The sequence below is a fragment of the Gopherus flavomarginatus genome, chromosome 5 (genome assembly GCF_025201925.1).
Source record: "Gopherus flavomarginatus isolate rGopFla2 chromosome 5, rGopFla2.mat.asm, whole genome shotgun sequence".
Classification (NCBI taxonomy): Eukaryota; Metazoa; Chordata; order Testudines; family Testudinidae; genus Gopherus; species Gopherus flavomarginatus.
In genome coordinates this window covers 23,621,296-23,627,310 of record NC_066621.1, presented here as the reverse complement: position 1 = coordinate 23,627,310, position 6,015 = coordinate 23,621,296, and positions in this window count along the sequence as shown.

Here is a 6,015-nt window from a genome sequence, read left to right as displayed (position 1 = left end):
ATTTTCCTGTGCGAGGCCATTCGAGAGGGTAGTGATTGTCCACTTTCATCCACATAGTTGTTATTAGGGCATTTAGTGCACTGGATGAGGTACACAGAATACTCCAAATAAAGCTATTACCTCACCCACCTTGTCTCTCTAATAGTCTGGGGCAACACGACTCCAATAACACGGAATACATTGAATAACTCAGATCATTTTGCAACATCCACAAAATCTGCCCTATCACTGCTTATCCCCCCCGCCCGACAATAACAAATAACAGAGCCGGTCAAAAATTTTCTGTCAAAACTGTTTTTGATGGAAAAATCACGGTTTTGATTAAATTTACTTTTTTTGCAACAACTGTCTGCTTTCCTTGGAAAATTTTAACCTTTCACTGAAAAACCAAACACTTGAAAACTGAAATATTAGAGCCAAAACTAGGGTTGCAAATACTTGCCACAGGGCCTCATGGGAGCTGGAGTTCAGTTGCTCAGTGTCCCTTTCTCCTCTAGGGAGCATACTGCATCTCCCATGATGCACTGTCTCCCCAAAACAAGAGGTGAAACTGTGGTGCTTCATGGGAGATGTAGTCCTACTAGGGATCCCTGCCTATAGAGGAGAATGGGGAGTATGAGTCACCCAAACTACAACTCCTATAAGGCACTATAGCAGCTTTTTCATAATTTAAATATTTCACTTTTTTTTTTTGCCAAAAAGTCAGTTTTTTCAGTGGAACACCCATCCCCCAATTTTCTGACCAGCTTTAATAAATATGTTAAAGGACACCTGCCCGTTTCAGTTTCAATGTTAGCCCTGTTCCATATTGACGACTGTACCCATCCTTCATCTCCTAATTTATGGGTTGAATTGGATGAGACAAGCTGCAGGAATGAGATGCCCCTCAGCATAGATTGTGCAAATGTTCAAACTAGGCTTGTACAGTTCTCTGGGCTCCACATACTGGCCTGCCCTGTGGAGCTTGTACACACCAGGGGACCCATGTTAGCACAGCCACTATAGGAACCACGGCAGGTAAGTGCAAAGATCCCCCATGTTCCTAGATCTGCATTAAAGGAGACACGTGCTCTATGTAAGGGCACAACTCAGTGTCCTTCCTGAAGGAAGTGATGGTGAGGCCTCCAAGACTGGGGGAGTCTGTGGAAGCTGAAAACATGGCCCTTGTCTCATAGTGATAGAGGAAGATGCATGCATCAGCATCCTCTCTGCTGGTGGCACAGCTGAATGCAACTGATCCAATTTGTATTGACCTTTCCAAGGTACTGTAAGGTTCTGTTGATACATCTGTGGATCTGCTCAGAGGCATGTTGCATCCTGCTGGATTGGTTCTGCTCTTCCCAGCAGTTGAAATCTCAGCAATTAGGCACCTAGATACCAGCATGAGGGCTGTTAATGGATGGGTGGGTGGATGCATATAGAGATAGATGGGATGTGACTCTGGATGGATGGGATGTATCTGGGGATGGATGGGTGGATGCATATGGAGATGGATGGGATGTGTCTGGAGATGGACGGATGGATGGATGCATATGGAAATGGGATGGATGTGTTTGGAAATGAATAGGACATGTCTGGAGATGGATGGATTGATGGGTGGATGCATATGGAAATGGATGGAATGTGTCTAGGGATGGACAGGCTGTGTCTGGGGATGGATGGATGGATGGGTGCGTGGATGCATATGGGGATGGATGGGACGTATCTGGGGATGGAGGGGAATAGGGATGAATATGTGGAAGAAGGGGCAGGTAAATATATTTGTTCATCCACCCAGTGACTCTCTCATGTTGAGTGCCTTGGGTTGCATTTGGACACGTACATGAGGCCAATTGGGGGGGGCTATTCATAGCCTGGGCTACAATGCTACCAGCATGTAGGTGATGCTCCGCTCTACGTCTCTGCTTCAGCCCCTTTGCATGGAGAGGCATCCTTGCTTTCCCAGCACCTGGCTGAGCTCAGGAGCTGCATGGGAGCGAGCTGGCAGAGGCTCAGTCCAGAGAAGCTGGGGATAATTGGGGGAGGCACTTAGCATTTCTGCCCATGACTGGGTTTTTGCTGGTGCTGCAGCACTGGCGTGGTTTCCTGGGTTGGGAGCACCAATGGTAGCCAGAGTGCCAGAGATTAGCTCTCTGTGTCATCTCACCTAAAGAAAAACAAATGCTGCTCTAGCTCGCGCTATTGTCAGGCAAACGTTCTAGATGTGATTCGGTGCAGTGCTGTTTTACTGATGGGGGCCTGAAGCTCAGAATAGGGGTGAACTGCCCCATATACCTCTCTGGGATGTTGACTCTGAACCCTAACAAAGGCCGTGTAAATAGCCACATTGTTAACTTGTTCCCTGCTGCTCCATTCTGAGTTTTTGTGCAGGGTTTGGCATTGGGAGTGGGGTTTGCCCTTCTCTTCCCAGACCTGTTCTCCATTAGCCATGACTTTGTGATTCCTGCAATGGATTGCTCTCATGACCTCTACACGGAGCTGCCCCTGAAGCCCACAGCTGGTGCAGAAGGGAGCAGACTGCTTGGTCAGGATCATCCATGGACCTGCCCTTGCTTCCTCTTCAGCTTTGGCTGCAAGTCAAGGGTGTGAAACTGATGTGCAAAGCCCTGTATAATTTCAGCCTTGGCTGTCAGGCAGACCCACTTCTTCCACTAGCAATGGTTGGAAACAGCTGATGTCCTCCTGCTGGCCAAGCCTGGGCAGGAATGGCAGGAGCTGCAGATGGGACAGTTCCACTGGAGACACTTGGCTCTAGGATCACGTCCTTCCTTAGTCCAACCGCACCTGACTTATCTGCCTGGTGAGGCTGTCTTTTTGCTCTGCACTTGGCCCGGGTGATGGAGCTCTGTTCCCAGCACACCTCTGCACTGGGTTAATATTACATCATGACTTATGAGTTTTGCAGGGTTTGTCCCAGCTCCCAGGATCAATGGAGATGCGAATTTTTGTAAAGCTGTGAGAGGAATGAATATATAACCCCCCGCCCAGGCCTTCCACGCACGCGCTTCCGCTATGAGCCCAGTGACATGGGTAGGCACACGGGGGGCTGAGCAGGGCTTGGAGATCACCAATGCTGGGGCCTCTTCCAGCTCTCCAGCACCCTGGCTGATCCCAGAAGCAGGCTGTGGAGAAGGCGGAGTAGAGGGTGTTTGGGATCCCTGAGGTGACTGCTGGCCAGGAGGAGGAGGAACGGCCCAGAGCCAGGAAGTGTTCCTGCAGAGCATGGCCCAGGCACTTCGAAGGTGAGGAGTAGGGCCCCTGAGGCAAATGTTCGGGTACAGTGGGGTAGGGGCAGAAGAGAGGAAGGAAGTGAGCAGCAAAGCATGTCTCTCGAGAGCCTGGGCCAAGATAAACAGGAAGAGCTGGAGACCCTGGGCCAGGAAGAGAAGGAGGACGTGTGTGGGGCTGGTGGGAGAGGACCCAGGGCAGGGGAGTCCGGGCTTGTCTACACCAGTGGGAGGCTAGCGGCATGGTTATGGTGCCACAGCTATGCCAGCGTAGCCCTGTAGTACAGCCGATAGCCCGCAGGGATAGCTCCATCGGTAGGAACTCCTGCATCCTCCCCAAGCAGCGGAAGCATTCTCCCATTGACCTAGTCACACCTACCCCAGGGGTTAGGTTGGCAGAGATCTGTCCTCAATTCATGCCCCCAGCCATGGCCATCTCCATTGGAAGTCTCAGAGGTTAAAGGCAGGAGAGGGAATGGTGGCTACTGCCTGGCCGAGGGAGAACAGTTTTCCTGATGGTGAAGCTCTGACAGCCTCTGGGTTAAAGAGGCTGGGGACAGAGGAGCCAGGGGAGCATGTGCTGTGAGGACCATGCAGGGCCAGGGCTCCCGGAGCAAGTCCCTAGCAGAGAAGCCCCAGGGCCTGCATCTCATGCTGTGCTTAATTTGTGCCAGGGCATGCCCGGGCTGAGCCCTGGCACCTCTGGGCCCAGCAGTTCAGAGTTCCAGCCAGGGCTGGTGCAACCATTTAGGTGACCTAGGTGGTTGCCTGGGGCGCTGGGATTTGGGGGGCGCCATTTTCTTTGGCAGTGACCGCGGCAGCCGGATCTTTGGCCGCCCCGGTCGCCGCCGGCATTTAGGCGGAGAGAGCTGGGGCAAGGGAGTGCAGGGAGAGCCACCTGCAGCAAGTAAGGGGGGGCGGTACGCAGGGGAACTGATTGGTGCTGCAAGCCTGGGAAGCGGGAGAAGTGAAGCAGCCACGGCGTGCTCGGGGAGGAGGTGGGGCAGGGGTGAACTGCTTCACTTCTCCCGCCTCCCAGGCTTGCAGCGCCAATCAGCTTAGGCACCGCAAGCCTGGGAGGTGGGATAAGTGAAGCAGCAATGGCGTGCTCGGGGTGCTCGTGCATGGAGCAGAGGTGTGCTGCCGTGGGGGGGCACCTCAGGGGAGAGGGGGGGAACTGCCACCGGGGGGGGGGGACACCTGGGACGCAAGGTGGAAGTTTCGCCTAGGGCGCGAAACATCCTTGCACCGGCCCTAGTTCCAGTGCCTCTGGGCCTGGTGATTCAGAGTCGCAGCGCCTCTGGGACTGGCAGTTCAGAGCCCCAGCACCGCTGGGCCTGGAGGTTCAGAGCCCTGGCACCGCTGGGCCTGGAGGTTCAGAGCCCTGGCACCGCTGGGCTTGCCGCATCAGTTATGAATGTAAAAAAATTGCTTGAGCCCCAGCACCTCTCATTACAAATTAAACACTGATCTCATGGGAGTTCTCCTCACCTTCCTGTTTAATGGCCAGTGACCTTGGATATGGACTAGGGATGACTTCCTGCCTGGCGGGGGACACAGAGGGTGGCATGCCATTGGAAGGAAGCACTGTGAGATCTGACACTGGCCAAATGGGAGGAAAAGGGGGCAAACCTGGCAGTCCAAGGGGATTCCAGTGCCACCCCTCCTGGGGTAGGGACTGCTAGGGGTTCACTCTCCTAGAGGAGCTGCACAGGCAGGGGGCTGGAGAGGGGGCTTTTAGGACAGCCATTAAGGGGGCAGGGAAGGGGAGGGGAGTGGGAGCTTGCAGGAGGGTTTCCTTAGAGGCAGAATTGGAAGGGAGAGGGGCTGTGAATACGACAGGGGTTTCAGAGCTGGGAGGAGATGGAAAATTCCTGGTTAGAGGGAAGATGCGTGGCAAGGAGGGGATGAGGCTGGGCTCAAGTGATCTTACCCCAGATCTGGGCACTGATGGAGCTGTGCACTCAGGAATCCTCAGGGAATGCAAAGACCCTCTCTGGCTGTGGACTCTCACTGGGGGCAGGAGGAGAGCAGTGCCTGGAGCGGGGGCACAGCACGTTCCCTCCTCCTCCCCCATACTGAGGGCCATGGTCAGAACTCAGCGGGAGTAGAGGCAGAAGCAGATGGGGAAGAGGGATCCCATGCAGACCAGGCTGGGGAATAGTGGCTGGAAACAGCCCTGCGGGGACTTTGGGTCACAGTGGGGGGTTGTGTAAGGCCAGACAGGTCATCGTGCAGCAGGTATGGGCCAGGTGAACCCCTCTCCCACCTACCGGGGAGGAGGCAGTACCACAGAATGGGGAGCAGGAAGCTTCTCTAGACCCAAAGTCTCTTTCTGCTTAACCCGTGCCCTGCCCCCTGTCCCCTGCCTTACACCCCCTTGGGGATCCCTGCCTGTTTGTTCTGTTGCCCAGGCCGGCCTCAGCTGCAGCGAGGCTGTTGGGGCGGCCATGTGCTGGTGCACCCCTATGCTGGGCAGGACGATGGCCCCCCATAGGCCAGCTCCAGGGCCAGCCCCACTGGCCCCTCTGCTCTGGCAGCATGTCCTGCCCTGGCAGGCAGACCCCTTCTCCGCAGGGGCAGCAGAGGGGCGGGCAGGGCCTGGCTCCACCTGAGCCCCATGGGGAGCTCGCTGGGGAGGGGTGGGGGTGTGCCTGCCTAGCACAGGCCGGATGGAGCGGAGCTGCGGAGCGTGTGGCCGGTATGTGCGTGGGCGGCAGGCAGGGTGGGGGGAGAAGCGGGGAGAGGAAGCAGCAGAGGCAACAGAGTCTCCTTGATAAGCAGTTTC